This window comes from Rattus norvegicus, chromosome 9, assembly GCF_036323735.1.
Source record: "Rattus norvegicus strain BN/NHsdMcwi chromosome 9, GRCr8, whole genome shotgun sequence".
NCBI classification, from domain to species: Eukaryota; Metazoa; Chordata; class Mammalia; order Rodentia; family Muridae; genus Rattus; species Rattus norvegicus.
The window spans coordinates 55,472,527-55,498,719 of record NC_086027.1 but is presented as its reverse complement, the minus strand read 5'-3'; the positions used below and the strand labels follow the sequence as shown (position 1 = coordinate 55,498,719).

Below are 26,193 nucleotides of genomic sequence, written 5' to 3'. Positions count from 1 at the left end.
AAAAAATGGGGTTCAGAGCTAAACAAAGAATTCACAGCTGAGGAATGCCGAATGGCTGAGAAACACCTAAAGAAATGTTCAACATCTTTAGTCATAAGGGAAATGCAAATCAAAACAACCCTGAGATTTCACCTCACACCAGTGCGATTGGCTAAGATCAAAAACTCAGGTGACAGCAGATGCTGGCGAGGATGTGGAGAAAGAGGAACACTCCTCCATTGTTGGTGGGATTGCAGACTGGTAAAACCATTCTGGAAATCAGTCTGGAGGTTCCTCAGAAAATTGGACATTGAACTGCCTGAGGATCCAGCTATACCTCTCTTGGGCATATACCCAAAAGATGCCTCAACATATAAAAGAGACACGTGCTCCACTATGTTCATCGCAGCCTTATTTATAATAGCCAGAAGCTGGAAAGAACCCAGATGCCCTTCAACAGAGGAATGGATACAGAAAATGTGGTACATCTACACAATGGAATATTACTCAGCTATCAAAAACAACGAGTTTATGAAATTTGTAGGCAAATGGTTGGAACTGGAAAATATCATCCTGAGTGAGCTAACCCAATCACAGAAAGACATACATGGTATGCACTCATTGATAAGTGGCTATTAGCCCAAATGCTTGAATTACCCTAGATCCCTAGAACAAACGAAACTCAAGACGGATGATCAAAATGTGAATGCTTCACTCCTTCTTTAAATGAGGAAAAAGAATACCCTTGGCAGGGAAGGGAGAGGCAAAGATTAAAACAGAGACTGAAGGAACACCCATTCAGAGCCTGCCCCACATGTGGCCCATACATATACAGCCACCCAATTAGACAAGATGGATGAAGAAAAGAAGTGCAGACCGACAGGAGCCGGATGTAGATCGCTCCTGAGAGACACAGCCAGAATACAGCAAATACAGAGGCGAATGCCAGCAGCAAACCACTGAACTGAGAATAGGTCCCCCGTTGAAGGAATCAGAGAAAGAACTGGAAGAGCTTGAAGGGGCTTGAGACCCCATATGTACAACAATGTCAAGCAACCAGAGCTTCCAGGGACTAAGCCACTACCTAAAGACTATACATGGACTGACCCTGGACTCTGACCCCATAGGTAGCAATGAATATCCTAGTAAGAGCACCAGTGGAAGGGGAAGCCCTGGGTCCTGCTAAGACTGAACCCCCAGTGAACTAGACTATGGGGGGGAGGGCGGCAATGGGGGGAGGGTTGGGAGGGGAACACCCATAAGGAAGGAGAGGGGGGAGGGGGATGTTTGCCCGGAAACCGGGAAAGGGAATAACACTCGAAATGTATATAAGAAATACTCAAGTTAATTAAAAAAAAAAAAAAGAAAGGTGTAGGGAACAAAGCCTCATCCTCAAAGTATCAGAGAGAATGGATCACAGAGCAGAGAGATAGCAGGTAGAGAGGCAGAGAAATGATTAAAATCAGGTAGGGATGCAGGAAAGTTTGAAGCTTTATACACTGGATTGTTTGTTTTGTCTGTTTGTAAAGCTGTTTTTTTTTTTTTTTGGACAACATTTAGGGTTTTAAGGACACTGGATAAATACTGGGACTATTCTAAGTCACATATTATCTATTTCAGGTCATGGCTTCCTCTTGGTCACTGCAACATTGAAGACCATAGTGTTTTCCTAGGAAGAGCTTGGGTACACAATAAGTGGCACATTAGGGACATCATAACAGCAATTTGATAGACCATGTTGCTTTTTAACTTTATTTTAAGCTTGTATGAATCTGTTATAGAGTTGACATAAACACTAGATAATCATTTTTGCCATGATTTATGGTCTGAGTCAAAGCTACAAAAGATTGGTTATTCTGGGCCAGAACCATGAGTGGGTTGAATTTTAATGTTTGCTGGAAAAAGGAAACAGAGAGAGAGAGAGAGAGAGAGAGAGAGAGAGAGAGAGAGAGAGAGAGGAAGAAAGGAAGAAAAGACAAAGATTGTCTTCTTAACTTATCCCATTAAGTTCTAGGAATTTTTGTGTACATGCATGATCACATAGCAGGCAACCTCCCATTGTATAGAGACCATGCCAACCTAACTAAAGGAAAAATATTCAAAGGTAGCTGTTCAAACATGCTTTGGTTGTGTCACCTCAGGAAAGTCTATCAACTTATTAAGCCAGAGACAATGCTCATCATATAAGGCTCTGAAATGTCTAGGTGAGACATCAGATGGGAAAGTAGGCTGTGGTTCTTTACCTGTAGTTTAAATCCACTTCTTCTGTGCACAGTTGTCTTTAGAACAACACACTGGCATGTCATCCCATCAGTTCTTTGGTTTATGTTCTTATAAATACTTATAATCCTTATCTAAGTGTTGGAGAACCCTGCCGTTTAAGGTGTCATTCCACCATGTCTGGATAGCTCTCTGAGCTCCGTGCAAAATGGAGCACTCCCTATTACAGTGGGGCTTTCTTTTCTCTGCATGATCGTGTTTGGAGAGTGTCTGGTACAGATGCTAGGTCTTCTTTGGAGGATAACCCTGCACAGTTTTCTACAAGTGCTGTGTGATTCATCACATGTATCTCTCTCTCTCCCCAAGCCAATGTAATAATTGGGTACTGTGATTTAACCAGTCAGCCCTTTCCATGAGTACTCCTCAGGTCCCTTAGATACCCTAACCCTGGAGCAATGAAGCAGAGCTGTGTCACTTAAGCGGATTCTCAGAAGTTCTTATGTCATACTCACAGTCCTCCAATCCATGTTTGTCACTTCTCTTCCTTCTGTCCTCCTGGGCCAGTAGTCAATGATCCCCAAAAAAGGGAGACCCACATCTGAAAGCCACAATGCATGGGACCAAAAATATTTTCTTAATAGAAAAAAATTCATAAAATACATTCTGATCATATTTCCCTCTCCCACAACTTCTCCCAAATCCTACTTACCACCCTACCCACCAACTTCATGCCTTTTCTTTTTCTTTAAACAATGAACAAACAAGCAAAAATCCAAGCAAAACTAAACCAAACCAGAAACTGTGACACACATGTGCACATACGTGCACTTGCAGACACACTATTATAAACCATAATAATAATAATAATAATAATAATAATAATAACAATAAATGATAACCATTAAATAAAAGGAATTGATTTTAAAAAAGAAACCATTATAATAAAAAGCAGTAAGACAAAAAGTGCCCAAACAAAGCAATATGAGAAAAAAATCTACAAAAGTACCATATAACTTTTCCCCTTGCAAGCAGATGTGAAGTGGAAATAGCTACTTGGTGAGGGATGGGAGCTTGGGTCCACTTTCTCCCTCTTAGCACTAGAACCCAAACTATTGCAAACCTGCACAGACAGTGTGCATTCTGTCACAGTCCCTGTGACTCCTGAGGACACTGCTTCCTTGATGTCATCCATTCCCTCTGGCTCTTAGACTCTTTCTACCTCCTCTTCCACACAGCTCCCTTAACTTGATGTAATCCATTCTTGCCACTGAAGGTTCCACTCTTTCATCATTGTCTCTCCCTTTATTTGGTGACTCTGGTTAGACTTCTTTCATATGTGCATATGTTTTAGGAAGCTTACAGTAGGTTTTCATATGCTTCCCAAACAGCCTTAGTATTAGTTTTATCCCCCTGTATCCCTCTTATCTTTCTCTTTCTTCCCTAGCCCCACTTAATTCTCCCTCTCTGGCCTTTCCCCATATCCCCATAACTATATGTTTTGTATTGCCTTCCTTGGGAGATCCTCTTCTCCCATTTCCCTAGTTCCTTACTAAGTCTATAATCTCAGTAGGTATAGGGATTGTAACATGGCCTATGGAAGGCTTAAAAGCTAATTCACATAGAAGAGAAAACCTACAATATTTATCTTTTGGGTTCTGGGTGAATATTTTTTCTAGTCAATTAAAAGATAGTTATAGTACCAACCAACCAGAGCTCCCAGGGACTAAACCACCATCCAAAGAGTACACATGGATAGACTTGTGGCTCCAGCTGCATATGTAGCAGAGGATGGCCTTGTTGGGCACCAAGGGAAGGAGAAGCCCTTGGTCCTGCCAAGGCTGGACCCCTCAGTGTAGGGGAATGTCAGGATGGGGAGGCAGGAAGTGGTAGGTGGGTGGTTGAGGGAACACCCTTATGCAAGAAGGAAGAGCTGGGATGGGATAGGGGGTTTATGGTTGGGAAACCAGGAAAGGGGATAACATTTGAAATGTACTTCAGTCCTTTCTCTAACTCCTCCATTGGGGACCCCGTTCTTAGTTCAATGGTTAGCTTGAGCATCTGCCTCTGTATTTGTCAGGCTCTGACAGCACCTCTCAGGAAACAGCTATATCAGGCTCCTGTCATCATGCACTTTTTGGAGTCAGCAATATTGTCTGGGTTTGGTGTCTGTATATGGGATGGATCCCCAGGTGGGGCAGTCTCTGGATGGCCTTTCCTCCTTTTTATCTTGGAATACTTTCCAGAAGTATGAAAACTATTCAGTAGCTGTGAAGCCTCTAGGTAGGCACCAGTTCAACTTTTCTGTGTTCAATGTGATATGTAATATGTACAGTAGGACCTTATCATTGGTTTGTGGAGAACTACGGTTGGCCTTGGCAATCACCTGAAATGTTCGGGGGAATTTCCATGAGCCCCCTTTGGCCAATTACTTAATTAGATGTAACCCAATCCTGACACTGGAGGTTCTACTTGGTTGCAAACGATGTCTCTTTCATTAGGGCATTGTCTCCTCCATTGTTTGGAGACCCTGTTTAAATTTCTTCACGTATGTATATATTTTTTAAAGTATATATAGTAATTATTTTTGTATGACCCTCATCCTCATATGGCCCTTAGTGTGAGATACCCCTCCCCCATGTTCTTTCTCTTACCCTCTTCTTCCACCCACCTTCCCCTTTAACCCTTCCAGTCCCACCTCTGCACACCTATATTTGCTCCATTTTCCCTTCCTTTGAGATTCTCCCCTGCACTTGAAAAAGTCCCTTGCACTATAACTAATCTCTGTGTTTATATACAGATTATTGCACAATTATTGAATCTTAAAAGCTAACATCCATATATAAGAGAAAACATGCAATATTTGTCTTTGGTATCTGAGCTACCTTACTTAAGATAAATTTTCTAGCCTCATCCATTTATCTGTAAATTTTATAAATTTTTTGTGGCTATTTTAAAAGAATTTTTATTATGCACTTCTCTATCTTGGTGGGTCTATGTTGTTCTTAATATTTTGTCTCATTAGCCATTATTTTGACCCAGAAGAGACAAGGAAGGAAAAAGAAAAAGGAAATGAAATAACAACAAAAATGTAAAAATATTTAATAAAACTACTTGATTCCAAGAATTAAAGTGTAAGTATGTACTTTTGTTTTAAAAGTTAGCTATAAAATTTCAGAATAGTTAAGATATGACTTAGCAAGAATTCATGCAAAACTTTGTCCAGGCTTCCTTATCTTCTTGTTTGTTTGTTTGTTTGTTTTGACAAGACACTACATCTTTTACTGTCCTTGTTGGAGAGGCACAAGACCTGTTGCTTTTGATAAAGCATAATTTCTATAATGTGATCTGCTGACATAGTTACTCCATACCAGAAAGACAAGTGTGAGGACAACTGTTAATGACAGAACTAGGGTTTTTTTTTTTTCTCTCACAGCCTCAAATATGAGCCAGGTCCACAGCAGAGCCTCTGATACTGTCTGAGGCTTCAGGAAAGTTTCTGACCTATGCCACTGCCATGGCTGACAAGATTTTTGGTGTTGTGATTTTCTTGCATGTGTAAACTTTCAGAAAAGCTGTAGACCACAGATGAAAAAGAGTTTGATTTAGAGCCAATGAAGTTCCAGTTACCAGCCATGAAATCCTCTGATCAACCTCCTTTCCAAGGAAGGACACGTTCAATTGCCGAGCTTTATGCACTGTGGTTGAAAACAGGATCCACCACCACCCATACTCCCTCACCCTGCACATGACTCTCACAAGGGCAAAGGCTGAAGGAAAGGCAGTCTGCGTTCCTTTGCACTCTGGTAATTACTTGGTGACCTGGTGAACGACATGGGCAAGTTGGCCAATATTGCTAGAGTTGACCCCTGCCACTGAGATTTGGCCATCCTTTGTCATGTAGATTGAGAACTCCTTGGTCAGCCTTTCCACCTGCTCCGGATTTAGGTTGGTGAAACAACATGTAAACCAGGTCGGTGATGCACTGCCAGTTGTGGGAAGTCCCCTCTTTGTTCAGACTAACTGGGTTCACATGCTGATGATGCCTTTTACCTCTTGCAACCATGCTTTTGCAAGTCTGGAGAAGTCAAAAAGGTTCAGTGTCTTTGCTGACCACTGTGTAGGCTCCCACACACTCATCACACAGGCCCATGTTCTTGGCATACAATTGCCAAAGGTTCATTGATGCGGACTAGATGAAGTGCCGAACAGCCTGGGGCATCCTTATCACCATCACTGCTGGCAAAGCCTTGGTAGGTCATGTCAAAGAATGTAGAGCAATTCTTTCCCTTCACCACGGATGTTATTTCCTTCTGTCAAGTCCATGCCTGTGCAGTTGGGATAGCAGGCATGCAGGAGGAGGACACTCTGCTGTGGAATTTTTGATATGTCTTCTATGGCTCCCGAGGAATCAAATCTGCAAGTCTTGGGTCACAGTATTGATACCCTCATAGTTGCATGCCTGCATCTCTGAAAATGGGCATGTGATTTCCCCAGGATGGTTTGGACAGAAAGGTATCTTGGCTGAACTTAAAAAAATGTTTGCAGAAAACTGGCTCCAACCCTTAAGGGAGTCACAGAAATGGTCAGCACAGTGAAAAACCAGCCACTTTTCAGCACTTTGTTGTTCTTGCCCAGAACCAGTTTTGCAGAAACCTTACAAAATTCAGCCAGTCCCCCCAATGGGCAAGTATTCTTTGTCCAAATTTTTTGCAGCATTATGGGTCTCTGCTTTCCGGACACTGGGGAAGAAGTAAGACTTTCCATTATCATTACAGCAATGGATGGTGGCAGAGCCAAGAGCAGGGGAAGCCTCTTATCTTCTTTACACTCACCCTTGTACATATCTTTCCAGCTCAGACATCAATTCAGAGCTTCATTTCTGTGTATCTAATTTATCATCAACTCATCATCTTAGTTGTCTTAAAGCTTCCTCAGGTTTAGCAGGCTCAAGGTTAACTGCTCCATCATTTCCCCAAGCTTGTTTCTCATCCAGTACCCTTCAATCAGAGACTGTTTCTGCCATTTAACATGTTAATGAACTTAGGAGTCATTGTTGAAACTTTCTTTCACCTATCTCGCGTCTTTTCCAATTCTCTCTACACCCCTTTAACTTCTAGAATTTCAGAATCTATTATGCTCTCACCCCCACCGCATTTTCTTAGCTTGTAGAACCATTATTTCTTACCTATAATGTTGTTGAGGTAAGAAATACTGAGCTACTTCCAGTATTTTTACCCTGGCCCTCTCTGAACTTCTTAATAGTCTAGCTGAAGTGCTTCAAAACATAAATTTCGGGGTTGGGGATTTAGCTCAGTGGTAGAGTGCTTGCCTAGCAAACGCAAGGCCCTGGGTTCGGTCCCCAGCTCCGGGAAAAAAAAAGAAAAAGAAAAAGGAAAAAAACATAAATTTCATTGGATGCTACACACATACACCTCCAACATGGCTTCATTCCTCTTACATGTGCATCAATGCTGTGTCTTGGCACCTCTCTCTAGTCTCGTTCTTAGGAGTCTGTTCTTCCCTTTATATAGGCCTACACATTGGCTTTTCGACTTTCAGATCTCTGAATATCCATCCCCACCACTGAGCCTGTTGGTATTAAAGCTTGTGTAGGCTGGGCTGACCCTGAACTCATGATGCATTTGGAAATGACCCTGATCTCCTGACCTCCTGATTCTCCTGCCTCTACTTTTCAAGTGCTGGGATTATAGGCAAGGGCTATCGCACTGGCTTTTCCATATTTAGGAGTAATTTCAAGGTGACACAGTGGTCAGGAAAGTACAAGGGAAAAGAACTGAGAGGCCATGTCATACACAAGCTGAATTCTCAATGTTAAGGAATCACAATGATTTATGAGAGGGGATGAAATCACTCCATGTGACTCTAGGAGGGTGGAGTCAGGAATATTAATTGTGAGTACACATTGATGTAGGCACAGTATGATGGTGGCTTGATCAAAGTTATATCAATAGAAGAGATGAGAGTCTGTACAGTTTGACAGATTGGGTATATGGTTCAAGAGAAGGAAAAAATATCAAGGATTAAATCAAGGTCTATAATGTGAGTAATTAAAAGATGAAATCTCCCTTACTAATGAGAGCAAGTCCATGAAAATGTGTATTTGGAAGAAGAATCTCTTAGGGCTAAGTCTGGATATGCTGATTACATACAAGCAGATTCAATAAACAGTTTGGTTTATGATTCTGAAATTTGAGAAGAAAGTGAGGGTAACAGAAAAGAGAATTCAGAGTAGGATTTGCTAGTTTGCCTTTGACCAAGAAGGTCCCCTGAAACAAAAAAACAGGATAAATTGGTCATCCTACATCTGAACTACAGATTTAAGGAACATAAGGAGTCTTAGGTATGTACATAGGAGCCATTTAAAGCCAAAAGATTAAAAGAGTTGAGATCTCATAGAGAGTATGAATTAGGGGAAAGAGTTGGCTGAAGGTAACTCAAGCATTTAAAAAATAATATGTTGAAGAAAAATCAGTAGAAGAAGATACAAAAGGACAGTCCCATGAAGTTAGAGGAAAAACTGTCCCGGGAGACAGTAAGCAAAATGTTACCAATGGTGAATAGTGATCAAATGTTAGCATACCGAATATGGGTGGTAGATAAATGACAGATAGATTGACTTTCACAATATGAAGTCGCTGGTCAGCGTGGAAAGAATTATTTTACCATGAATTTATAGGGTAAAGCCTGGATTAGAATGGAATCAAGGCAAAGCACAACTAGTGATAGTCTACAAAACAATGGAGAAATGGGGAAGTAGATAGAGGAAGAAGTGGGGTCAAGAAGGTTTTGGATGGGAAACTATATAATGTAAACTATTGAGCAAGAAACCTTAGGTTAATAGTCCAGGAGAGAAACTGAGTAGTTGCAGAAGCAAAACCTTTGAGCAAAACTTAAGTAACTTTTGTTATGAGCATAAATATTGTTCTGATGATGATAAAAGTGGTATGTAGTTCAGAAAGAGACAAGTAGCTAGGCGAGCTACCTGGAAATTGGGAGTAGGAACTCAAGTCAGAGGTTCATAGAGATGAAGGCTTATTCTTGCTAACTCTTCAGTAAGGCCCAGGCTTTCTATAAAAAATTATTTTATTTACATTCCAAATGTTGCCCCTTTCTGGCCCTCTGTCTCAGAGTTCTTCACCCCACCCTGCCTCCCTGTTGCCTCTGAGTGGTGCTCACCCACCTACCCACCCTGTCACCAACCACCAGCATTCTCCTTCTGTGGGACATCAAGTCTACAGGATTAGGTAGATCCTTTCCCACTGAGGCTGAACAAGGCAGTCCCCTACTATATATGTGCTACAGACCATGGACCAGCCCATGTATACTCTTTGGTTACTGTCTTAGTCTCTGGGAGCTCCGAGTTACTGTTGTAATTCCTATAGGGTTGCCATCTCCTTCAGTTCCTTCAGTCCTTCCCCTAACTCTTCCATGGGGGTCCCTGACCTCAGTCCAACACTTGGCTGTATGTATCTGTCTCAGTCTGCTGCAGGTAGAGCCTTTCAGAAGACAGTCATGCTCCTGTCTGCAAGCACATCATGTCAGGGTTTGGTGCCTACACATGGGATGAATCTCAAGTTGGGCCAGTCATTAGATGGCTTTCCATCAGTCTCTGCTCCATTTTTGTCCCTGCATTTTCTTTAGACAGGAACAATTCTGGGTCAAAAATTTTGGAGATATGTGGGTAGCACCACTGTCTCTCCACTGGGGGCCCTGTCTATCTACTGAAGGTGTAATGTTGACTGATATAGATAGTGGGACACAACCTGAGTTTTTTAGTAGAGATCTTTTTCTATAACTAGTAGAGGGGCAGAGGATGAAGGTGGATTACAACTGAGTATGGTGGGTCTGGGGGTAGTTCCTCACTCCTACGTAAAATGATGACTTCACAGGTAAGATTATTTAGTCAATGTCTGTCTCCACACTGTTACTGAATTTGGGGTTCACAAATTGTATCACAGGCTAGATTTGGCTACCAATAATCTTCAATAAAAGGGATGAGTTAGTAATGTACAGCTTTAAAGAAATTATTTAATGTGGCCACAGAGCAAAAAGAGGCAAAGATATCCAGCCACTCCCCGAAGTCTAACTTTGACACTAGGTGGTCTATTAAACTTTAATAGAGGGCCAAGAATATGTTCACCTAAGCATGCCCAGTCAAGGCTTGGTCCTGCCCACCCTTTGCCCATCATTGTTTAGACTCCAGTCTAGTCCTGTATGATGTTTTGACAAGGTGATAAAACTTTCAAAATCTCGAGAGAGAGAGACAAGACCCCCCCTCTGCATGGTGCCTTTTTATTCTCTCAGCATGAGGTTCCTGGAGAATTTCAACCTCCTTTGGGGTCTATTGTTTTAATAATCTGAGAGGTTGAGAGATACAAGGGAATTTCTGGAATATCTCCTTTTTTGATAGGCTGGTCATTAACCTCACAAGGTCAATGTGACTTATTGTTACTTATATTGCATCTCCAGGGCTTTAAAGAATGTCTGGTGCATAAAATGACCCAAAAGAATATGTTGGATGAACAAAAAGGAAAGAATAAAGAGCATTAGTTGATAGCAAGGGTCTGACAAGCAGCAGTAGGATATGGCTGCTCTGTATAAGGAGACAACGATGAGGTGGAAAAAATAAACTTCCATTAGCTTCTGGTAACCACACTCATGTGTTGGGTTACATTTTTTTTTAACCACAGAGATAACTATTTATCTTAGGTTCCCTCAAGTTCTGAAAGATTTAATGTAAGGCATTGGCAGAATTAGGCCAGAGAGAAATCCTAGGAACTCAAGAATCACCCTGCGTGAGGCTTCATTGGGAAAGGGGAGACACATCAGAGCTGAATTATTTTGCTGTGTTCTCAGGGTCAGCACAGCCAATGTTGTCAGTGACTCAGCTGTTTCCAGTCTCTGTGGGTTCTTCCTGTTCAGCTTCCTCACTGGTTTGCTTAGTTACACATCTGGGCTACTCTTCCTCATCTTTCCCATGACGTCCATCTCTACTCGTGACTTTGAAAAGATGTGCCTCTCAATATTTTTCTGCCCTTCCAGATTGTTTTCTTCTTCTCTAATTTGGTAAGCAGTTTTCTTCCCCTTTTTAAGAGCCCCCATCACGCTAAGAGGAAGCAGGCAGACCAGGGAGTGTGATCCCCTCTCCTGGCCTTCTGGATACTCCAGTGCAATCTCCATTTTTTTCTTTTACATTTTTATTTTTTTGGAGACAAAGTCTCACTGTGTGCCTTGGAAGGTCAAAAGTTCACTTTGTAAATTATACTGACTATGAACTGGTAGAGATCTACCTGCCTCCAACTCCTGAGTGTTAGGATTAAAAGTCTGCCCTACCATACCCCAGCTCAATCTTTTTCTTATTTCTATTGAAAATAGAGTCTTTTCTCATACTATACACTTTGACCACATTATCCCCTCCCTTCACTACTGCCAGCTGCCCCCACACACACACCTCCCCTCTTACTCAAACTTCTTCCTCTCCATTTCCCATTAGAAAAGAAGAGGCCTCTGGGAGACAACACCAAAACACAGCAAAACAAAATACAATGTGACAAAGGCCAAAGCCTTCACAATGAAGCTGGACAAGGAAACCCAACAGAAGGAGAAGATCTCAAGAACACTCAAAAGAGTCACAGAAGTACCTGCTTCCACAGTTCAGAGGCTCACAAACACTAACAGCCACAACAAATATACAGAGACCCTGGTGCAAACCCATGCTGGCACCATGCCACTCCAGTCTCTGCGCCCATGTGAGCCCTGCTTAGCTGATTCAGTGGGCCATGTTCCCCTATAGTCCTTGACCCCTTTGACACCTTCAATCCTTCCTCCACCTTTTCAGTGGGATTCTGGGTTCCCAGGGGAGAGACCTGAGAGAGGCCTCCAGTTTAGACTTTTGAATAACGTCTGGCTGTGGGTCTCTCTATTCACTCCCAGCTGCTACTGAAGAGGCCTCTCTGATAACAGCTGATAAGGCACTGATTTACCAGTATAGGACAATATCATTAGGAATCATTTTATTGATGTTTTTTCTTCAGAGACTTGAAATTCTTGTCACATAGGCCTTTCATTTGCTGATACTATTATGAAAAGGGTTGTTTCCCTGATTTCTTTCTTAGTCTGTTTGGTCTTTGTTTATATGAAGTCTACTGATATTTTTATTTATTTATTTATTTTTTTAGTTAATCTTGTGTCCAGGCACTTTGCTGAATGTGTTTACCAGTTGAGGATTTCCCTGGTAGAATTTTTAGGGTAACATATATACTACCATATCATCTGTGAATAATGATACTTTGACTTCTTGATTTCCAATTTGTGTACATTTGAAGTCCTTCAGTTGCTTTAACTGCTCTAGCCAAAACTTCAAGAACTATATTGAATAGATATGGAGAGAGTGAGCAACCTTGTCTCGTTCCTGATTTAGTGGAATTGCTTTGAGTTGCTCTCCATTTGCATTGATGTTGGCTATTAGCTTGCTGTAAATTGCATTTAGGTATCCCCCCTAATCTCTCCAGGACTTCTTTCATGAAGGGGTGCTAGATTTTCTGTCTGCATCTAATGAGATAATCATGTCATTTTTTTCATTTAGTTTGTTTATATGGCATATTACATTTTTTTATTTTTGTATATTGAACCATTCCTGTATTTCTGGTATATATGAAACTTATTTGATCATGCTGGATGATCATTTTTGATATGTTCTTGGATTCGGTTTGAAGTATTTCTTGAGTATTTTTGTATGTACGTTCATAAGGGAAATTAATCTGTAATTTTCTCTTTTTTATTTGTCTTTACATGGTTTAGGTATTAGGGTAACTGTGGCCTTATAAAATGAATTTGGCAACGTTCCTTCTGTTTTTATTCTGTGGAACCATTTTAGGGGTATTGGGGTTAATTCTTCTTTGAAAGTGTGCTAAAACCATCTTGTAATGGAATTTGTTTTTGTTTTTTGTTTGTTTTGTTGCAGAAACTTTTTTTTTATTTTTTTTATTTTATTTTATTTTTTTTTTATTAACTTGAGTATTTCTTATATACATTTCAAGTGTTATTCCCTTTCCCGGTTTCCGGACAAACATCACCCTCACCCCTCCCCTTCCTTGTGGGTGTTCCCCTCCCAAACCTCCCCCCATTGCCACCCTCCCCGCATAGTCTAGTTCACTGGGGGTTCAGTCTTAGCAGGACCCAGGGCTTCCCCTTCCACTGGTGCTCTTACTAGGATATTCATTGCTACCTATGGGGACAGAGTCCAGGGTCAGTCCATGTATAGTCTTTAGGTAGTGGCTTAGTCCCTGGAAGCTCTGGTTGCTTGACATTGTTGTACTTTTGGGGTCTCGAGCACCTTCAAGCTCTTCCAGTTCTTTCTCTGATTCCTTCAACGGGGGACTTATTCTCAGTTCAGTGGTTTGCTGCTGGCATTCGCCTCTGTATTTGCTGTATTCTGGCTGTGTCTCTCAGGAGCGATCTACATCCGGCTCCTGTTGGTCTGCACTTCTTTGCTTCATCCATCTGGTCTAATTGGGTGGCTGTATATGTATGGGCCACCTGTGGGGCAGGCTCTGAATGGGTGTTCCTTCAGTCTCTGTTTTAATCTTTGCCTCTCCCTTCCCTGCCAAGGGTATTCTTTTTCCTCATTTAAAGAAGGAGTGAAGCATTCACAGTTTGATCATCCGTCTTGAGTTTCCTTTGTTCTAGGGATCTAGGGTAATTCAAGCATTTGGGCTAATAGCCACTTATCAATGAGTGCATACCATGTATGTCTTTCTGTGAGTGGGTTAGCTCACTCAGGATGATATTTTCCAGTTCCAACCATTTGCCTACGAATTTCATAAACTCGTTGTTTTTGATAGCTGAGTAATATTCCATTGTGTAGATGTACCACATTTTCTGTATCCATTCCTCTGTTGAAGGGCATCTGTGTTCCTTCCAGTTTCTGGCTATTATAAATAAGGCTGCGATGAACATAGTGGAGCACGTGTCTCTTTTATATGTTGAGGCATCTTTTGGGTATATGCCCAAGAGAGGTATGGCTGGATCCTCAGGCAGTTCAATGTCCAATTTTCTGAGGAACCTCCAGACTGATTTCCAGAATGGTTTTACCAGTCTGCAATCCCACCAACAATGGAGGAGTGTTCCTCTTTCTCCACATCCTCGCCAGCATCTGCTGTCACCTGAGTTTTTGATCTTAGCCATTCTCACTGGTGTGAGGTGAAATCTCAGGGTTGTTTTGATTTGCATTTCCCTTATGACTAAAGATGTTGAACATTTCTTTAGGTGTTTCTCAGCCATTCGGCATTCCTCAGCTGTGAATTCTTTGTTTAGCTCTGAACCCCATTTTTTAATAGGGTTATTTGTTTCCCTGCGGTCTAACTTCTTGAGTTCTTTGTATATTTTGGATATAAGGCCTCTATCTGTTATAGGATTGGTAAAGATCTTTTCCCAATCTGTTGGTTGCCGTTTTGTCCTAACCACAGTGTCCTTTGCCTTACAGAAGCTTTGCAGTTTTATGAGATCCCATTTGTCGATTCTTGATCTTAGAGCATAAGCCATTGGTGTTTTGTTCAGGAAATTTTTTCCAGTGCCCATGTGTTCCAGATGCTTCCCTAGTTTTTCTTCTATTAGTTTGAGTGTGTCTGGTTTGATGTGGAGGTCCTTGATCCACTTGGACTTAAGCTTTGTACAGGGTGATAAGCATGGATCGATCTGCATTCTTCTACATGTTGCCCTCCAGTTGAACCAGCACCATTTGCTGAAAATGCTATCTTTTTTCCATTGGATGGTTTTGGCTCCTTTGTCAAAAATCAAGTGACCATAGGTGTGTGGGTTCATTTCTGGGTCTTCAATTCTATTCCATTGGTCTATCTGTCTGTCTCTGTACCAATACCATGCAGTTTTTATCACTATTGCTCTGTAATACTGCTTGAGTTCAGGGATAGTGATTCCCCCTGAAGTCCTCTTATTGTTGAGGATAGCTTTAGCTATCCTGGGTTTTTTGTTATTCCAGATGAATTTGCAAATTGTTCTGTCTAACTCTTTGAAGAATTGGATTGGTATTTTGATGGGGATTGCATTGAATCTGTAGATTGCTTTTGGTAAAATGGCCATTTTTACTATATTAATCCTGCCAATCCATGAGCATGGGAGATCTTTCCATCTTCTGAGGTCTTCTTCAATTTCTTTCCTCAGTGTCTTGAAGTTCTTATTGTACAGATCTTTTACTTGCTTGGTTAAAGTCACACCGAGGTACTTTATATTATTTGGGTCTATTATGAAGGGTGTCGTTTCCCTAATTTCTTTCTCGGCTTGTTTCTCTTTTGTATAGAGGAAGGCAACTGATTTATTTGAGTTAATTTTATACCCAGCCACTTTGCTGAAGTTGTTTATCAGCTTTAGTAGTTCTCTGGTGGAACTTTTGGGATCACTTAAATATACTATCATGTCGTCTGCAAATAGTGATATTTTGACCTCTTCTTTTCCGATCTGTATCCCCTTGATCTCCTTTTGTTGTCTGATTGCTCTGGCTAGAACTTCAAGAACTATATTGAATAAGTAGGGAGAGAGTGGGCAGCCTTGTCTAGTCCCTGATTTTAGTGGGATTGCTTCAAGTTTCTCTCCATTTAGTTTAATGTTAGCAACTGGTTTGCTGTATATGGCTTTTACTATGTTTAGGTATGGGCCTTGAATACCTATTCTTTCCAGGACTTTTATCATGAAGGGGTGTTGAATTTTGTCAAATGCTTTCTCAGCATCTAATGAAATGATCATGTGGTTCTGTTCTTTCAGTTTGTTTATATGATGGATCACGTTGATGGTTTTCCTTATATTAAACCATCCCTGCATGCCTGGGATGAAGCCTACTTGATCATGGTGGATGATTGTTTTGATGTGCTCTTGAATTCGGTTTGCCAGAATTTTATTGAGTATTTTTGCGTCGATATTCATAAGGGAAATTGGTCTGAAGTTCTCTTTCTTTGTTGGGTCTTTGTGTGGTTTAGGTATAAGAGTAATTGTGGCTTCATAGAAGGAATTCGGTAGGGCTCCATCTGTTTCAATTTTGTGGAATAGTTTGGATAATATTGGTATAAGGTCTTCTATGAAGGTTTGATAGAATTCTGCACTAAACCCGTCTGGACCTGGGCTCTTTTTGGTTGGGAGACCTTTAATGACTGCTTCTATTTCCTTAGGAGTTATGGGGGTTGTTTAACTGGTTTATCTGTTCCTGATTTAACTTCGATACCTGGTATCTGTCTAGGAAATTGTCCATTTCCTGAAGATTTTCAAGTTTTGTTGAATATAGGTTTTTATAGTAAGATCTGATGATTTTTTGAATTTCCTCTGAATCTGTAGTTATGTCTCCCTTTTCATTTCTGATTTTGTTAATTTGGACGCACTCTCTGTGTCCTCTCGTTAGTCTGGCTAAGGGTTTATCTATCTTGTTGATTTTCTCAAAGAACCAACTTTTGGTTCTGTTGATTCTTTCTATGGTCCTTTTTGTTTCTACTTGGTTGATTTCAGCTCTGAGTTTGATTATTTCCTGCCTTCTACTCCTCCTGGGTGTATTTGCTTCTTTTTGTTCTAGAGCTTTTAGGTGTGCTGTCAAGCTCCTGACATATGCTCTTTCCTGTTTCTTTCTGCAGGCACTCAGCGCTATGAGTTTTCCTCTTAGCACAGCTTTCATTGTGTCCCATAAGTTTGGGTATGTTGTACCTTCATTTTCATTAAATTCTAAAAAGTTTTTAATTTCTTTCTTTATTTCTTCCTTGACCAGGTTATCATTGAGTAGAGCATTGTTCAATTTCCACGTATATGTGGGCATTCTTCCCTTATTGTTATTGAAGACCAGTTTTAGGCCGTGGTGGTCCGATAGCACGCATGGGATTATTTCTATCTTTCTGTACCTGTTGAGGCCCGTTTTTTGACCAATTATATGGTCAATTTTGGAGAAAGTACCATGAGGAGCTGAGAAGAAGGTATATCCTTTTGCTTTAGGATAGAATGTTCTATAAATATCCGTTAAGTCCATTTGGCTCATGACTTCTCTTAGTCTGTCTACATCTCTGTTTAATTTCTGTTTCCATGATCTGTCCATTGATGAGAGTGGTGTGTTGAAATCTCCCACTATTACTGTGTGAGGTGCAATGTGTGTTTTGAGCTTTAGTAAGGTTTCTTTTACATATGTAGGTGCCCTTGTATTTGGGGCATAGATATTTAGGATTGAGAGTTCATCTTGGTGGACCTTTCCCTTGACGAATATGAAGTGTCCCTCCCTATCTTTCTTGATGACCTTTAGTTGAAAATTGATTTTATTTGATACTAGAATGGCTACTCCAGCTTGCTTCTTCTGACCATTTGCTTGGAAAATTGTTTTCCAGTCTTTCACTCTGAGGTAATGTCTGTCCTTGTCTCTGAGGCGTGCTTCCCGTAGGCAGCAGAATGCAGGGTCCTCGTTGCGCATCCAGTTTGTTAATCCATGTCTTTTTATTGGGGAGTTGAGGCCACCGATATTGAGAGATATTAAGGAATAGTGATTATTGCTTCCCGTTATATTCATATTTGGAAGTGAGGTTCCAGCCTGTCTCCACTAGGTCATCCCCATGCGAATCCGGTGGTTACACGGCCCTGTTAGCTCAGAAGGCAGCAGTGATTTTGAGAAGAAATCAAACAGCTGTCTTAAAAAATATCCTAGTATCTGTTTCCTCTTTTCATTGTAGCCCAGAGACCGGCCGCCTCTAGGCGCGCGAGGCTGAGGCGGACAGATGGCAGCGGGGCGGCGCTGGCACCTTCGGCCGCGCTCTCTCCCACGCGCACGCCTGGCGCACGGCGGTCCGGCCGGCGGCGGTAGAGGTGGCGGCGGGCTCGCGCCCTCGTTGCAGAAACTTTTAATGACTGCTTCTATTTCCCATGGGTTATAGGACTATTTAATTGTTTATCTTATCTTGATTTAACCTTTTTAAGTGGCACCTATGGAGAAATGTTCCAAGTTGATGGAGTACAGGTTTTTAAAGTATGTCTTTATGATTCTCTGTGTTTCTTCAGTTTCTGTTGTTATGTCCCTGCTTTTGTTTCTGATTTTGTTAATTTGAATATTCTCTCAGTATTTTAGTTAGTTTGGATAAAAGTTTATCTGTCTTGTTGATTTTTTTCAAAGAGACAACTTTTTCATTGACCTGGGGGGGGGGGGTGAGTTTGGCATAACAAAGAGAGCTGGATATACAATTTTTAAGTCACTAAAATTCCATTTTGTGGGATTTCCTAAGTATATCTGGCATTTAGAGAAAGAAAAATGTATACGAAACTTTAGTCAGTTTTGGTTACATTATTGGCACGTGGGTTTGTGTTGATTTTGATATTCTTTCTCAAGATGCTAATGGAGTTACCTATTGGAAATTCATATTTATCCTCCTCCTGCATTCAGGGGGATTCTGCTGCAGGTGATTTTGATATCAATTAACCAGAGAATAAAAACCTAAATTTGTCTGTAGCTTGTCCCACTGTTCCACTGGCCTCATTCCATACACTTAATTCATTGTCTTATCTCAAATATTTCCTGATTGTGCCTTCACTCCCCCACTTCCATTGCTATTCTTCCAATTCCTGCCATCACCATTAGAGGACAAATGGCTGGGGTGCCTACTTATCATACCAAAGTGGACCTGACTGTTAGATTCTTCCATCTTCTCTCAATCCCCACATATTACAGGGTATGGCTGGTTTACCCTACCCAATATTCTAAACTTCTCTAGTCCAGCAGCTGGCCTTCCCCCAGATGCCCTTCCATATATTATCCAGCCATTTTGGTTACCTAGCCCTTCCATCTATGCTTTCCCCTCCTAGCTTAGTGGTCTGGCTCTTGCCCACAGCCCCATTGTCACATGGCTCAAATTCACGTCCACTCTGGACTCAGGTATTCTTGCCTCTGGCTATGCTCTCCCTTTTATCTACAATAAACCTTCTCCTCCATAGCTAAGATTAGTCATGTCCTTCCTAATTTATTCCATTTTTAAATTCACCCACCTGAACCAATAAAATGACATTGCTGGAAATTCTGCTTCTATTCTCTACCTCTACAATGTTTATACTACATGGAAATTAAAAGTAGTAATTCAAAATTATTCACCTCATTGAATTATATCTTTCAAATGATATGTTTTACCATTAAGGATAAAGCTAAAATCCTCTTCTTGTGAAATGTCAAAACTCTATAATTTTAGCTTCTGAACCCTCATCACACTTCATTTCATTCCATCTCAGTCCATAACTAACAACTTACGACTACTGAATCTGCCTCATCCTTTCTTGGATCCCGGCAAATCCGGTTCTTCTGTCCCAATTCATTTTGAGCTGTTTCATTCATGAGCATTTTCTCAATCAGCTTCACGGAAGATGGCTCCCAATCCCACTGTCACCATTTTTATTGTGCTTGTCTCAAGGCTGTGAAATGATTGCCCTCTGCTTCCTTAAGTGGTTGAGAACCTCCACAGGGCAGGTCTCTGCTATACAATCTCAATGTCCTCTGTACCTACCAGAGCACCTCATCCAATAGCAGGGGTTCCGCAGGTGGGGAAGTGAATGAAACTTAGCTCTGTTTCCTAATTCCTTCTTTCTAAATATTTTATTCTATTAAGTTTTCTTTTGTGTGTGTGTGTGGGGGGTGTTTTGCTTGCATGCATGTTTGTGTACCCCTTGTGTTCTTGGTACCTAAAAAGAAAAAAAAATGGCATTTGATCTCCTGGAACTCGAGTTACAGACAGTTGTGCCCACCATGAGAATGCTCACAGTTGAATCTGGGTCCTCTGGAAGAGCAACCTCTGCTCTTAATCACTGAGCCATCTCTCCAGCCCCTGGTTTTTCTTTTTCTTTCTTCTTCCACTTTTTAAAAGTAAGTTTTTCTTCAACAGAAAAAGGAAGGTGGAGAGAGATTCATTTTAATTTCCACATCTCCTGTGAGGTTTGGAAAATGGTAGAATATGAAAGTAAGGAGATGTAATTTGTAGTGTGGCTTTGGATAGTAGAGTGTTTTAGAGACTCAAGATTTAAAGGATGTGAGAGGATCCATCTGGCTCTATGTTGGCCTTGTTATTTCATCAAGAATTATACCTGGTACCAAATGCCTAGGACAGAAGTGCAGCATCAAGGGACAAAGTCTAGAATTCTGAAGTACACCCTAGCTGTGGTTGGTACCCTAGAGAATGGGGGTGTCCTTGGTCATATGAGGATTATGCAATTAGCCCCATGGCTACCTCAAGCAAATGTATGCTTCCTTCCCTAAATATTGTGCAGTTACAGGAAAGAACTTCATCTTTCTGCCTTGGTTTTCGCAGTAAAACATGGTCAAAGAGTTTCCAGGTGACAGTGGTTAGTAATTATAGAAAAAGCATTGTAAAACTGCTCCACCCAGAACATTTCTTTGTGTCTAAGTGATAATTTATTAGTCGACAGCTTCTTTCTGCATTTCACTGGGCTGTAATTGCTTTGCCTTTGGTTGCATTTATTTCTCCGGAAGGCACCACACCTGGCCTTCTCTGATCACCTGTTCCTTTCCTGTTAGCTAAAGGCTCCACCAAGTCCAGTCAGACTGATCTTTGGTCTCTCAGCTACTAACTAACTTTGCGTAAACATGTTGTGCTTAGCATATCAATCTGGAATCTAAAGAATATCTAGAAAATAGCCTAGAATCTAGAGAATATCAATCTAAAGAATAGTCCATAAAAGTCTCTTGTCCACTCTTGGAATCACTTGGATACTTTGAGAATAAATTATCTGGGTGCATGTCAGTGAATATACTCAGCTCATGTCTGTGGAGGCTTGCTGTGTTTTATTATTAAAATTACAAAAAAAATGTTTAGAAACCCCTGTGTAGGGGTTGGGGATTTGGCTCAAGCGCAAGGCCCTGGGTTTGGTCCCCAGCTCTGAAAAAAAAGAAAAGAAAAGAAAAAAAAAGATTTATTAAAAAAAATAAAAAAATTAAAAAAAAGAAACCCCCGTGTATTGAGGGTTATGACAAGCACATGCATATAGACTAACTGATTTGAGCTTCATTAGAATTAAAAAACTACATTATCTTCCAACTTACAGACACAAATGATACTTGACTCAGTCACAAGGAAGTTAGTGGCAGAACAGTGGTGTGACTCTGCCAGAGCCTCTGTCAATTGCGACTCCCTGCAGGCTTCCAGCTCTGGTGAGGGGAGATGAGTGTGGTGGTATGGCTACCAACCACATCCCACTCCCTTGTTCCTGTCTTCACTTTTTTTTTCTCTCCATCTTTATTAAATTGGGTATTTCTTATTTACATTTCAAATGTTATTCCCTTTCCCGGTTTCCAGGCCAACATCCCCCTAACTCCTCCCTCTCCCCTTCTTTATGGGTGTTCCCTCCCCATCCTCCCCCCATTACTGCCTTCCCCCCAATAGCCCCATTCACTAGGGATCCAGCCTTGGCAGGACCCAGGGCTTCCCCATCCACTGGTGCTCTTACTAGGATATTCATTGCTACCTATGAGGCTGGAGCCCAGGGTCAGTCCATGTATAGTCTTTGGGTAGTGGCTTAGTCCCTGGAAACTCTGGTTGGTTGGCATTGTTGTACATATGGGGTCTCAAGCCCCTTCAAGCTCTTCCAGTTCTTTCTCTGATTCCTTCAACGGGGGTCCCGTTCTCAGTTCAGTGGTTTGCTGCCGGCATTCGCCTCTGTATTTGCCATATTCTGGTCTTAACTTTCAACCTTTAGTTTTGATACACTACCCGAAAATGGCATTTATACTGTCATTCTGAGGTTGAACAATTTATCTTCTGCCTGCTTTTTTCATTTTTGTAGATTGCTTCAGCTTTTTTGTTAACTCCCAGAGGAAACAAAAATTCAGCAGTGCCGCGGTACTCACCTTCTTCTATTGAGCCTATGTCTCAGGATCTATGAGATGCCCGGTAAATCTTATTTTCCCTAAGTGGCATGGGATGGTGTCAATCACAAGGCTTTACCTGTATTGATCTTGTTATTTTCTTTGTGTGGTGACTTCCACATCTTCACTTCACTCAATGAAGAGTAGACTCTGGAAATGCTATCCCTGCTCAGGATAACTGAGTCCTCCACGCACATTTTCTTAAAACTGCCCCGTCTTTCATAGCTAAGCTCACTCTAATCCACAAAACTCTAAGGTCTTAGTGACATCCATACTGCTCTTTGTTCTCCCTTACTAGATTTCCTTGAATATTCTCAATTTAAAAGGCTTTCCCTTGGGCTTCTCTAGTACAGGGTACATTATAAGACACACTGTGCTCCTTTACCCTGTACATATTTTCTTTCTCTACTGAGCAATCACAGTCCTCAAAGATCATTCTTGTGAACCATCTTTTTTTTTTAACCCCTCATCCCATATTCTCTCTAGGAAATTGTATCCAATGTTAGTAGTTTATGAAGTATTTTATACATGAATGACTGGGACACTAGATTCTTCAATGAACACTTTCCTTCTTAGCTATAAAATCAAACATTTTTTAAATTTGGTTTCATCTCAGTTTTATTTTTTGCATCTCTCTCTCTCTCTGTGTGTGTGTGTGTGTGTGTGTGTGTGTGTGTGTGTGTGTGTGTGTGTCTGTGTGTACAAGCACTCTGTGGAGAGATCAGAAGATGAAGAAGTCAGTTCTTCCACCATATGGGTTCTGGGATTGGAATTCAAGTGATCAGTGTTGGTGGCAGGGGCTGGCTTCCCATATACCCCAAGTTTAATAGATCTGACTCTTTCTTTCTCTCTTTCTTTTCTCACTTCTTTCTCTCTCTCTCTCTCTCTCTCTCTCTCTCTCTCTCTCTCTATCTCTCTCTCTCTTTCTTTTTTCTTTCTCTTTTTCTTTCTTTCCTTTCTTTCCTTTCTTTCTCTCTCTTTCTTTCTTTCTTTCTTTCTTTCTTTCTTTCTTTCTTTCTTCTTTCTATTTATTTTTGAGACAGGGTTTCTCCATGTAGCTCTGGTTGTCCTAGAGCTTGATATATAAACCAGGCTGCCCTTGAGCTTTTAGCTCTACTCCTGCCTGCCTTTGTCTCCTGAGTGCTGGTATTAATGGCTTTCAGGACCTTGCCTAGCCTAGGATTATTTTTAATCCTGGAAATATGTAGGTATTTATTTGAGTAGTGGTGTGCTTGGCTTTTCGGGGAGACTTGAAGGTGTCAGCTGTGGCAACTTCTCTGGAGTGAGTACAGCTGCTCAGCTTCTGCTGTGTTTCATGGTGTTCTGGCCTTTTCAGTCCATCTGTGTTTTGTCATTGGTGCCTTTGCTAAACATAAATTCATTCCTCTTGTGATGACCTAAGACTAATTCATCCTTGTGACAAATCAGAAAGTGTTATTGTTGTGGTTATTGCCCACAGCCTCCAAAGGTTGGCTGTTTCCTCCTATAGACCTTTGTTCTGCTGCAGGCTGTCTTCTAATCTAGTAAAGAATTTGGCTTTTTTTTTTTTTTTTGTAAGGGCAATTATTTTCTTGTGCTATAGGTAATGTAGGCCTGGAAAATTAAGCTAAAGAATAGAGTAGAAGAGAGCTAATGTCAGTATTGGACTGACTACATTCCACACAGGTCATTGTTTATTTTACTACCATTGAACTTCCTTGGTTAGATAACTCTAAGCATGACTTTGCATAAATAACTCTTATCACTGTGACTCAGCAGTTTTCATAGCATCTGCATTCCACAGCATTGAAAGTAAGAAGCCAGGCTGGTAATAATGGCTGGAAGAAAATCAAGGTACAAAAATTTAATTTAAAAGTATCTATCACAATTCACAGGCATTGATTCTTATGTGTATACTAATTTTTAATCCTTAGCACAATAATAATAAAATCAATACTAGGGAGATAGTAATGACATGTAAAAAAATATAGGTTTCTGAATTTGCTCAAAATATTGTTTACTGTAGTAATTAAATATCTTTCACAGAGGAAATCAGCAGTTTAAGAGGGAATATGTAACTTTAGCTTAGTGTTAGTATTTTTTTGTATTAATGACAGTGGGCAGAATTTGACTTTCTAAGAGTCAAAAACATCATGGATTTTTGTAAGCTGAGAAAAAAATCTACATTATTAAGCTACTTCAAATTCCTAGACTAAAATATATGGCCAAGTCTGAACCCCAAGTGTCTTCTTTCTTGGCAGGCTCTGTGTCTCCACTCAGTCCCAATGCTGATCTTGCGCAACGACTCCCATCTTCTTTGTTAAAATAATAGCTTACTTGACTTAAACTGCTGAAAGATTTTCGTTTTCATTTTCCCTTGGAGGAAATTTATTTAGGCCATAGTATATAGAATATTTTAAGTGTTTCCCCAGAATCACCACTGAGAATTAATTCAGAAATATTATGATAATCAAAAATATTCAAGGACTAAGATAACCTACTTAATCACATTTGTTAAATAAACATCTAAGAATGCTAGTATTTTAAGCCTCAACTTGCATTATTAAAATCTTTATATAATGCAGGCCCCCCCTTCCCTTTGCTGAGTGGGCCATAAAATACATCTTATTTTGGACTCTGAAATCCATTTAGCACCTCCCACCTGGGTTCTGTGGCAATGGCCTTCTACCACCTGGTGCAGCCTGAGTTAGAATTCCAGGGCCACCAGACCACTTTGTGGAAAGAAAAGCTGATGCTGCCCTTTTTCTTTTTACATCCCTCGCAGTCTATTTGAACAATTCTGCTGCTTGGGAAAGTTGTGGACATCCTTGTGGTTGGCTCCAGCTCAGTTACTACAAATCTTTTCCTTCATTCTAGGGCATGAGTGCTGGAGCAGCTCCAGATAAAAGACAAATGCAGCGTGCGCTTTGCTTTCTTACTTGCTTAAAGACATGGATATTTATAAGGGAGAAGCTATTAAATAAGACCATAAAAGCTGAAAGTGCTGAGTGTGCTTGAAGTCAGCCAGAAAGGTCCCGGGCAAAAGAGGAGAGGGAAGGGGAGAGAGGAAGAGGATGGGAGGGAGGAGTCGAGAGGGAAGAAGACTGAAATGACAGGGGTACTTGTGGAGGAGACCAGAGAGGGGACCAGGGTTCATTCAGCCTGCAAATTTCAACATTCTAACACAAGGTTCTTCAACTTCTCTGAGGTTGAGGAAGAGAAGGAGAGAACATGGCTGAGCAGAGAGCATTTGTGCAATTGTATTGTCACCCCAAGTATGATGAGTAGGTCATTTTCCCATATTTTACATTGTATGCCATAAATTTGTATAATTATCAAACTTAATTTTGTTATTAAGTTTTTAATATTTTTATTGAATTTTTTTCTTGCAATATGTTCTGATCACAGTTTCCCCTTCCTCAACTACTCCCCATGTCCCCACTCACCCACCTCCACGCACACACTCTTTCTCTGTTTCTTCGAAACCAAATAAAAAAAGATAGGAAAGAAAAGATGCAAGAAACACACACACACACACACACACACTCACACACACACACACACACACACACACACACACACACACACACAATCAAACCCCATAAAAACACAAAACAGAAAACCATAAAATACAAGCAAAAGACAAATAGGAAAAAATTTAAATCCCAAACAAAACAATGAGACAAAAGAGAAAAAGTCTACAAAAGACCATTTTGTGTTGTGGTCAACTATTGGTGAACACAGGACATCTACTGTTCCTTAAACATACATGTAAAGTAACACACATGTAAAAATGCTTTACATGGTTGTAAAGTTCTTCATATATATACACATACATATATAACATATGAATATGAAAAATTTTTATCACAATTAATATTTAAAGTTATCTAAACCTGTAATGAACCCATTTATTTTGACCTTCTGTAGCTCATTAGAGTTTTGTTTTATTAATTACTACTATTTTCCTTTGCAAGTGGATATCAGAGATATCTCCTTAATTAGGGATGGAAGCTCATGCCCATTTCCACTCTCAGCCCTGGGACCCCCGTATGCGTAAGCCTGTGTGTGAGGTCACAGGGTGTGTGTGTTCATATGTCTGTCAG

The 26,193-nt window shown here is 40.7% G+C and overlaps 1 pseudogene; it reads right to left on the bottom strand.

The window, feature by feature from the left end:
- Positions 1–6,006: 6,006 nt before the first annotated feature.
- On the bottom strand, positions 6,007–11,322 carry Got2-ps3 (glutamic-oxaloacetic transaminase 2, pseudogene 3; annotated as a pseudogene).
- Positions 11,323–26,193: the final 14,871 nt, after the last annotated feature.